Here is an 11,188-nt window from a genome sequence, read left to right on the forward strand (position 1 = left end):
GATAGATGGGGATCCCACAAGGGGCTGGATAGGCATGCCCACAGGCCTGCCACCTACTGTGGGTGATGAATCTTCTCTTCTCCCCGCCCCCCCAAGGGCTCAGCTCCATCTGGTCAGGCACACTGCCAGGCTGATGGATAGGCCGCCCACCAGGCCACTCTCACTACCACCTGCACTCATGAAGCTGTACTAGGCAATCAGGAGGGCAGGTCTGGGCCCTCATTCAATCATGCAGCAAACACATACTTATCCAAGACCTACTGTGTGCTGGAACACAGTGCTAAGCCCAATCGAGTTGGACATTCGCAGTCACCAAGTGGCCAGGAGACAGGGTAACTGAACACCTCCTCAGATGGGAGACAAGCAACTCATACAAAGTCCTAGAAATGAGGAAGGAAATGGCAATGCAAGACCATGGTGGTGAGGTGGGCAGGGATCAGGAGAGGAGAGGTCAGACTGGAATCAACAGAGGTTGTGCCAGGAGCTGGGTACCAGTCCCAGTCTAGGGATGGAGCAAGCTCAGAGATGGAGAAGGACTCGCCCAAGGTCACACAGAGTAACATGCAGAGTTGGGCTGGAAGTGAAAGCGCTTGGCCCCTCCCTCCCTAAGTTCCAGCCTCGTCCACCTCAGCCTGGACATGGACAGACCTGGGTGTCAGGCCTGCCCCCACCAGTCCACCTTCTCACTTGTAGGGGCAGCTGTCCCCCCTCTTGCTACCACTGACAGGAGCCAGGGAAGAAATATCACATCATTAAAATGACAAATCCCTTCACTAACTGAACCAGAAGGCCTGCCGCCCAGCCTCACATCCCTTTAGCACCCTCATCCCTGCCTCAGGCTCCTCTCCTCTCCCAGATGTCAGTCCAGCAGGAGAGCCTGTGCAGGGTGCATGCAGCCTGGGGTGCAGCATAGGACCATCACCTTGTCCCTAAGATGACCATCTGTCCCTAGTCCTGACTCATGGACCAGTTCTGTCAAACAAGAAGGTGGGAGGAAAGGGGACTCCATTCCACAAATGAGGAGACTGGGGTCCAAGTGAAGTGTCCCCTCTCCAAAGGTGGTCTCAGGCAGGGGGCTTAAGCAACCCTGCCCAACTCTAACACCAGAGCCTTCCTGCAGGGTCTGTCTTCCTACCTTGGTGCCTGCACATATATGTGCGAACTGCATATGTGCCTGGTACCCATAGAGGCCGGAAGAGGATGTCAGATCCCCTGGAACTGGAGTTATAGATGGCTGTGAGCCACCGTGTGGGTTCTGGGCATCGAACCCGGGTCCTCTGGAAAAGCAGCCAGTGCTCTTTAGCGATGAGTGGTTTCCCCAGCCCTCATGGGAGGGACAGTTTCTAGCATGACTGCCACTTTTTGCAGAGGACAGAGTAGGGCTCAATTACCTAGACTCCTACATAGGATCCCAGCAACCTGAGACAGGCCTCTGCCCTCAGTTTCCCCATCTGACAATGGGAGCTGGCCTTCTTCATCTTGCCTAGGACTGTTTTGAGCAGCACTTAATGCATGTTGAGTGTGTATTCACACATATGTGTGCCACAAACATGGCCCATCCAGATGTGAATGGTGTGTGCATACTCACACTGGTCACAAGTCCACATGTGTCTGCACCTGTTCTGCCAACACCTGTGTTCTTGGGATCCAGTTGTCAAACCATTCATGCAAACACCCACCACATATCTAGTGACTACAAACATGTTTGTGTGCAATCTCAGCCACCAAGGTGTGTCTGTACCACCCAGGTCTGTCTGTGTACACCTGTGTCACAGGTCCACAGTCACTGGAGGCCCCACATAATGTCCAGAATCCCCTGGGGAGCAGGATACGGGAGCAGATGGCAGGAGACACTGCCTGGTCCCGCAAGCAGCCTGGGTCCCCAGAATGACACCCCTCCTCATCCCTCTCCAGGCCCTGCCTGCAAGGACACACCGTCCGCCTGATGTCCTGGTCTCCTTGGATGCAGACAGAGCTCACAGAGGCGTCTGGCGCATCCCAACTCGGTCACAGCAGCTGCACTGGCCCCCAGCCCCCTTCCCTGTACCCAGCGCTGCCCTGATTGTCCCTTATCCATGTTGGGCAGCAAAGGCAGCTGGCATTTAGCACCCAGGGACCACAGTGAGGAGAGGGACCCTTTCAAAACCCACCACAAGGATTCTCCTAAGGTCTGGCCCTGACCTTGCCAAGTCCTCCTCCTAAGTTTCCCATTAAGAGATGGGAGGGAGGGTGTTGGGGGCTTTCCAGACCTGATTCTCCATAAGCCAAGGGAGGGATTCAGATTCGGAGGTCCAGAGAGGAAGAAGTAGGGTTTTAGGGGCCGGGACCCGAGTATTGGATTGCAACGGGCCTGAGTCTAGGGGCTGTCTCTCAGTGGACAATCCATGTTGTCTACACATGGTTCCTTGTTGGCCATTTTATAGATGAGGAAATTGAGGCCAAGAATCCCCCTGCAGCTCTCACTCTCTGCATTGCCCCACATTAAAGACTAGCACATGGGCACTATGCCCAAGACAGTCCCCGCCTCCCATCTTGCCCTGGGTCAGGAGTCGATGTTCCCGGAATGGTTTCTCCAGAGCCAGACGCCTGCCTCCTATGCTCACAGCACCTGGCTCTGAGCCTGCTTCCCAGCACTGCCCATTCATCTGCTGTCACTTCCTGGCAGGGCAGTGGGTCGTACATCACCTGGCCGTGCTGAGGCAGCCAGACCAGGCAGGTGGGCAGCGTGTTGCTGGGCTCAGCACTACTCACCTGTGTTCAGGGGGATTCAGCCATGATGGTTCCTTCCTACAACCTAGGGTCTAGTGTCTGCCGAGGAGGGGCCATCCTGGGGCCCCAAGGCCCAATCCAGATGCAGCAATTTGTAGGAGGAGGTAAAAGAGTCAGGTAGAGCCCACAGGGTGACCTGGCTGAAGGTGGCAGCTGCTCTATTTGGCAGGACAGGATTTTTATCTCCCAAACCCTTCCTCCTAAGTAATTGGCTGATATGAGGTGCTGGGGCACCGTTATTGCTGTGGTGCTATTGGGGGTTGAGGAGTGGAAGCTAGGTCAGCCAGGAACAGACCTCAGGCAGAGATATCCTTCTAACCACCCAGTCCCACGTCAGACTAGAGCGAAGGTGACCAGAGAAGGACCATCTGAAAGATGACTTTGGGGACTGGAAAGATGGCTCAGCAGTTAAGATCACTTCCTGTTTTCTAGAGGACCCAAGTCTGGTTCCCAGTACCCACACACAGCGTGTGGCTTACAACACCTGTAACTCCAGCTCCGTGAAATCTGATCCCTCTTCTGACCTGTGCAGGCACCTGCACACATGTGGTCCACCTACCCCAACAAACATATAACTATAAAGTCTAAAAAAATCTTTAAAGTAAAAGGAGAAGAAAAGAAAATGAAAGAAGGGGGGAAGAAAGAAAGAGAAAGAAAGAAAGAAAGAAAGAAAGAAAGAAAGAAAGAAAGAAAGAAAGAAGGGAGAATGAATGAACCTTGGACAAGACCTGAAAGAGTGAGCCATAATGGATTCTAAGGGGAGAGCATTTCTGGCAGATGACAGAATAAGTGCTGAGACCCTGAAGCAGGAAGATACTTGGCATATGTCATGAGCCACTCTATAATCAAGCCCTACCTGGAACCCTAGGTATATAGATATTAAAATAGGTATACAAATTAAATATTTGCTGATAATACAACTTTGTTTAAAAAAAAAACAGGCGTGTTTGTGTGTGTGTGTGTGTGTGTGTGTGTGTGTGTGATGGCTGATTAAGAAATGTCCCCCTGCCGGGAGGTGGTGGTGCACACCTTTAATCCCAGCACTTGGGAGGCAGAGGCAGGAGGATCTCTGTGAGTTTGAGACCAGTGTGGTCTATAAGAGCTAGTTCCAGGACAGCCTCCAAAGCCATGGAGAGAGGATGAGGGTAGAGATTGAGGAAAGCGGTGCTGTTGGCCTTGTGAGCGCTTCAACTTGGACAGGTAGGCATTGGAAGGAGCACTGCAGGCTAGGGGCCCAATGGGCATGACCTGGAGGACAGGGGCCCAGTGGTCTGCCTTCCAGGCTTCCTTTCTTTCTCCGTTTTTCATTAGTTAATCCAGCAAATATTTGTTGAGTCCCAGGTACTGTTTTAAATTTTTTGGTGAGTTCAGTCTAAGGAATACCTTCTTCCTATTTCCCACAATGCATTTACAATGTCTATCCCACGAGGCTGGGCCAGGAGCCAGGCCCCCACAGTCCCTCATACTCACCCACAGGTTCACATGTGTGTATGAAAACTGACCGCATGTTGGTGTCCAGGTTGGTCAGCGCGAGTCACATGTGTGTGTGAGAAATTCACCATAGAGCACACGTAAGGGTATCTTCCGTTGAGAACTGTGTCCACTAAGAGAGTGGACACAAGAGCCCTTCCTATTCTAGAGTCCTCCTTTGGGGGCTAGGGATGTGTGGTGACAGCAAGTCCACTGTGTGTCCTGGGCTCCATTCCTAGCACTGTAAAAAAGTAACAATAAGCAATCAGATACAGATCTTTTGTAGCTAGTCCTCCCCCTGTGAGCCTGCAGGACTACAGAACTGGGCCATGAGATTGGGGATTCCCTCAAGCAGCACTTTGCAAAAATCTTTGCCTCCCCAGCCGGGCAGTGGTGGCACACACCTTTAATCCCAGCACTTGGGGGGCAGAGGCAGGTGGATCTCTGTGAGTTTGAGACCAGCCTGGTCTACAAGAGCTAGTTCCAGAACAGGCTGCAAAGCCACAGAGAAACCTTGCCTTGAAAACAAAACAAAACAAAATCTTTGCCTACCAATATGATGGGATTGAGACTTCAGAGAGGCGGTGTGTGGGGCTACTACCAGCCCCCCTACTCGGACACCTAGGGCCCCAGCATGGAAGGTGAGCAGACAAGAGGCTGTGTGGTGGGTGACCCAGCTATGGCCTGGTAAGGGGTGCTGTCTACTGTGCCCTGCCCCCAACCCCACATGCCCGCCTCCAGTTCACCCTGGTCCCCTACAGCTTCTCTAATTACGCAGCCATAAAGCACAAATCTCTAACGATCCAATTAGTAACGCCATTGCTGCCCTGTCCAGGATTAATTACCAGTTAAACTGCAGCTGGTTTATCATCACTTAGGCTCAACATGATGGGGTGCTGTGGGCCATGAGGAACAGAGACCTGGCTTGGCCCTGGAAGAAGTTTCTCCACCTACCACCCCCAATGCCTCCAGCTAACCCAGTCCCCTAACAACTGGGACCCAGTGTCACACAGGGATGGCAGGTGGTAGCAGGGGCTGAAGAACTCCCTAAGGCCAGTCCTCCAGAGACAATGTCTCCATCTTCACTTCTCACACACTCCCTGGGAACAAAGCATTTCCCTCTGTGCCCTGGGTTGGTGCCAGGCTAATCTCAGTGGCCGAGCCATGGAATGAGAGACAGGGAACTCATCTCCATTCTGGCCTCACTGCTCTGTTCTGACCCCCTTTGTCTTCTTTTTCTGCCCATAGGCTTGCATGAGGTGTTCACACTTTAGCATTGTCCCTTTCCCAGGGAACACACAGGTGTTCCTTTGGGGCCCTCAGTGCTTTGTGTGGGAACAGGAGAGATCTTTGCATACAAAGGCAGAGTCCAGGACCCGGCACAGGCACATGCTGCCGGCCACTTCCTCTGGGCAGAGAGCCCTGTCCCTGGAGTATGCAAACAGGCTGCATCCCGGCACAGGAAGGCAGATTGTCTGAGGTCCCTGATTTCGAGGACTGCCATGGAAATATTTATGCTATCCTGGATCTCAGGATCTATCCCTTCATATATTATTCTTTCTGGGCTCTCCTTCTTTTCCCAGGTGACTTGCTCTATAGCTGCCCCCAGAGGAAGAGCCCAAACTCTATAGCTCCAGAGTGCAGACCTTCCCCTCACAGGTCCACACACCGCAGCACCCAGATAAGCCTTACTGTTCCATGCAGACTGGAAGGGGAGAGGACTGCAGGGTCCCAGTCTTCCACTGACTAGAAGAGATAACTCCCATGCCTGTGGCACCAGGTTGGCCTGAGATGGACCCAGCAGGTACCTCAGACAATTGGTTGCACTTACAAGCAACAGACTGAGGCAGGAGTCTGGGAAGCCAGAGCTATTAGCACCCACCTTGTGCCTCATCTCCACTAGATACTAATACTAGATACTAGATCTCTTAGGAGGGGAACCTGGAGCAAGGGCCAGGCAGGTGACACCATGGTTCCCTGGCAAAGTCCTAATTCCCACGCCACCTTACAGCCTGTAGTTCTACCAGTTCCTAAACAGAAGCTCCCACTTTTCTGAGGGGAAAACTGAGGTCTGCGGTAACAGGGACAGGGTCCCTCCTGCTTTCTGGGGCAAAACACCCCAAACTCTCTGACTCTACTCATCCGTTTTCCCCTCTAGCATTCTTTCTATAGGGCATTTGGTCTAATCCTGCCTGTTCCCCTGGAGGCTCCCATTGTGCTTTTAAAGTATGCCCAGTGCAAGCAGCATTTCTCAGGGTAAGCGGCTGTATGCCTGGTGGGCTGGGTTTCTATGGTTACTGATGGCCAACCTTACCCTGAGGGACATAAGTGTCTCCCCATTTGTGATCACATCTCTTCTGTCATTCAGCTCATTTCAGTATAGCTAGGTGAGACAGGCTACCCCTAGGCTCAGGGATCATGGGAGCCAGAGAATAGGCTCAGAAAGTCTAGAGCCAGTGACAGTGACATCAGCTACCCTCAACTTCATTACTCAGCAGATCTTTGTGGCAGGCTGTGTGATGGCAGCATGAGCCCATTTCACAAAACAGGAAACTGAGGCCAAGACCATTGCCACCGTCAGGATACAAAGCTGGTGACAGCCTGTGGTCAGGGTTCACCACAGCCACCCTGAATCCCACACCTCCAGGTTCTTTTCCATCCTCAAGTTGCTTCTGGAGGACCAACAGATTTAAGGACTGCCCTCTTCATGTCCCTCCTATCACCTTCAGGAGCCAGACTCTGAAGGCTCCAAGGGTGTTCAGTAAGGGGCAGGGATCAGAGCAAACGGGGCCCATTGATTCCGGACTGCACCCTTTCCTGGCCCAGCCTGAGTCTGCAAGCTTATAAATCCCATTATTCATCAAGTGAGTGCCTGGACAATGAATATTTTATTCACCTCCAGACACTGCCCCTACTAGGTTCTTGGAACAACGTTGTTCTCTAGCCAAGGAGCAGAGGCCAGAGCTGTCTCCTAGACACCCCTTTCCCCAACCTGTGCCTCTCTACCCCATAGCTTCTCTCCAGTCACACCTTTTGGCTCTGGCACCACTGTGGCCAGTGGTGCAGAGATGACCTTGGCGCTTACCGTCCCTCAAGTTTGGCTTCTGCTGGCCACTGGTTCAGGTTGTCTAGGCAGGCTCTCCTGGGTCCTACAACCACTTCATTTCAGCTCCGGTCCTGCCAGAGATCTGCTGGGGCGCTCTCCCTGGTGCTGAACGTGGGTGTCAAGAGGGCGGGTCCAGCCACGGAGTGTGTATTGAGGAGAGAGGCCTCCGGTACCCTTCTAGAAGAAAGGGCCCTGGTCTTAGCCAGGACAAGAACTCTGCTGCTCGTGGGGAAGGCATCAGTCTCTGGACTTGGTGAACTCCTGCTGCTCTCTTCTTGCTGGGATGACTGTTGAGAAGACAGTTTCAGCTTTCAGTAAATCACCTTCCTCACTCTCCAGCCCCTTTTGCAGAAGATAAGCCCCGAGGTCCATGAGATCCCCTCAGGAAGGCCTGGGGCCCAAGCATCTCCCAGTGTGATGGCAGTAGCTCCTTCCCCAGATGGGGAGTGACAGACATAATTCACACCCTGTGATTGCACCGTCTGCTCCCGTGACGTGCAGAGAGCACAGAGTGACTGTCATTCATTCATTCATTCATTCGTTTGTTCATTCACTCTCTTACTCATTTCACAGGTGTTCTGTTCCTCTGCCCAAGTCTAGCCCAGCTCCAGTCCACATATGGGGAACCTGAGGGATGTGGACTCAGACCTGCCTTTTTAATTATTTTTAATGTTCATTGGTGTTGTGCCTGCATGTGTCAGTTGTGTGAATGTCAGATCCCCTGGAGCTGGAGTTAGAAAGTTGTGAGCTGCCATGTGGGTGTTGGGAATTGAACCCAGGGTCTCTCTGGAGAAGCAGACAGTGCCCTCAACCGCTGAGCCATCTCTCCAGCCCCAGAGCCTGTCTTCTAAAGCTAAGAGTGACCTTTACACCTCTAACCTCTTCACTCCACAGCAGACTTCTCCTGGCTTGATGAACAGAGCCTACTGTTCTGTTCTTAGATGTGTTCCCATTTAATAGATGAGTAAACTGAGCTCAGGGAGGACACCTGCTGGTGAGCTCTGGCTTCTTCTAGAATTCCGACTATTCATCACATCACTTCTCCTGACGCCATGCCCTGAGATTTTTGAAGTCCTGCTTCCATGTCCCTCTGTAAAAGCTACATCAGACAGTAGGGCTTCAGCCTCAGCCACACCCTGCAGCCGTGTGGCCCTTGCTCTGTGGGGACTGGGCACAAGCAGTGCCTTCCTTGCCTCCATGATGGCCTCAAATGCAGGGTCTGGTACGTGGGGCTGTCCACTGAACGTCACACGCAGCGCTGGAGGGTCACATGGGGCTGGCTGTCCACTGAACGTCACACACAGCACTCGATGGAGGAGGTTGCCAGTGGCTGCCAGATGCAGCCAGGTTCCCAGAGTCTAGAAGAGCAGGGAAGGCCAGCACAACCCAGAGCTTCTGCCTTGGTCCCCATCTCCTGCTCGGCCTCAAATGGCTCTACAGCTGGATTTGGTCTCTATAGCTCCCTCAGCAGGCGTCTCTGCCTATGAATGGGACCAAGGCATTGAGGACAGGAACCAGGAAGTTTGCACGCATAGCCTAGGTACGTCCTATGTCCCCAATCAGCAGGCAAAGGGGAGCAGGAACAGCTACTAGTACAGAAAGTGTAGTGCTAACAGGCAGCCCACTGGGCCAGCAGCTAGAGTGTCCTGGGGGTGTGGCTTTGTATCAGGGGAGAGTAGAGACACTAGGGGACTGAAATGTCAAAGATTGCCCAGAAGAGTGTGGTACCTATGATGCTAAAGCTGTCATCCCAGAGTGCCTGCCACTTTGACTTGGAGGATGCCTGTTCTGGGGAGTACCCTGGTCACATGACTGGACAGTTTGACCCCTTGGATGCAGACCAAGGCCAATGTCTTGGGGTCAGCTCCTGTGTGTACGGGCACCTGCATCTTCGGCACAGACTCACAGGGCCTGGCTGTGTGGAGGATGTCCACGTGATTTGTTCTTGATACCTTTCTCTTTTCTTTTGAGATTTCCCTGACTGGGCAGCAAGGCCAGGGGCTCAGGGAACTGGAGAGAGCTACCTTGTCTCACTGTGGTAGCCTCCAAGAAAGCACCAAGAGGTGTATTTCCTGTCAGCCCCACAGGCTCCAATCCTCTACCCTTAGCCCAATAGCAAACTGTCTGGGATGGCTTAGCAAGTGAGGTGCTTTCAGATAACCCCTCAATCAAGGCTTGACACTGGTTATTAGTTCGTATTTCCATGGGGGGATTTTCATGCTGATGAGAAATCCCCAAGAGATTTGGGGAGCATCACCAGGAATCATTCACATTAAATCACTTTATTCTCACCTCTGCCTGAGAGGTAGTATTGCCACCTTTACCTCACATTTGGGGAAACTGAGACCCTGGGAGGTCAAGGGACATGACTAAAGTCCCATTGAAGGAAGGGGTTAGATGCCGGAGCCCAGGGTCTGCTGGGTTGGTGGCCGATTCTTCCTGCATCATAGCTCTGCTCCATTAGAAATCCGAAAGGAGCACAAGGATCGGCTGACTTGGTGGACCGGCAAGCAGGCAAGCAGAGCGTCCAAGGTTTTTCTGGGAGTTTTTACAACTCCAACCACAGGTTTGTACAGGCAACAAACAGGCAGAGGCCTGGGGCAGACATTCAGATGACAGCTGGAGTTTGTTGGGCTTCTCTACAGGTTTCATATGCCTATGAGAGATTCAGAGCATGTCCCAGTGCTGAAAGGTTCAGGCCTGCCCTGGCCCAGGGTGGCTGGGGCTGGTGTCTCTCACTAAGCCCCCTCTCCCGGCCCAAGTCAGGGCTATGATTAATCATCAACAAAAGCAGAAACAAGCAGAAGAATGTAATCAGCTTGGGAAGGGCGTGGCCGGGCAGAGCTGTGGCAATCCGATTTCCTGCTGGGGCCTTTGGCTGATTGGACCCAAGAGGGCAGGGAGATAGTTCAGGTGGGGGTTCCAGGAATGAGACAGGCCAGCTGAGGCCCACCCAGGCCAGAGGGTCATCATATCCCATAATTGTACATGTACACACATCTGTGCTCATGTATACATGCCACTCCCAGCTCAAGGGCCTACACACCTGCCCACATCTGCCTCTGGCCTTATGCCCTTCCCTGCCAGTTCACAGTCCTGGCACATGGAGCCGGTCATGCACATTTCAGACAGATCTGCATGTGGGTTTGAAAGCGCATGTACACAGCGTCCTCGACGGAGGATAAAGATAAACACATGCACATGCTGCCCCTCAGACACTTGCTCCCACCCCCGTAGCACACATGTTCAAGATCTGAAAAAGGTCTAACCTGCAGCCACGTGACCAACAGGCTCTGGGTCATCCGTCTCCTTCGCACTGTCCCTGGGGACATGAGACAGGCCTTGACTCCTGCTCTGCAAGCTGAGTGGCAACGGCTCAGGAAGGACCCCGGGACTAGAGCCCAGTGTGGGATCCATTCACCTGCTGGTGTCAGCCACAGGCCAGTAGAGTCTCCTGCAGATCTGTGCTTGGCCCTGCCTGGTGACCTTGGCCAATGTCCTTTTCTAAGCCTCAGTTTCCCCACCTTGGAGCCTCTCCTGGCACCAACACGAGGATTACTGGTTTTGAGGATCCCCGCGCCGGGGAGGGGGAGGGCAACCTCACCTTTCTGGGTCTCTAGTCGGTAGTTCTCATCTCTCCCCGCTTGCTGGGGCAGGGCTAGAGGGGGCAGGTGGGGCAGTGGGTACAAGGAACAGCTCCACCCCCAGTCCACACCACCCTGGTCCCGCTGGCTGAGAACGTGGGGTGCAGGAGACAGAAATCCGAAGCACACTGGGGGAAAGCAGAATCGGGGCGAACAGGAGAGAAGGCGCCCGGGCAGGCTCGGGGCGGCCGCTCAGGGG

The sequence above is a fragment of the Cricetulus griseus genome, assembly GCF_003668045.3.
Source record: "Cricetulus griseus strain 17A/GY chromosome 1 unlocalized genomic scaffold, alternate assembly CriGri-PICRH-1.0 chr1_1, whole genome shotgun sequence".
Classification (NCBI taxonomy): Eukaryota; Metazoa; Chordata; class Mammalia; order Rodentia; family Cricetidae; genus Cricetulus; species Cricetulus griseus.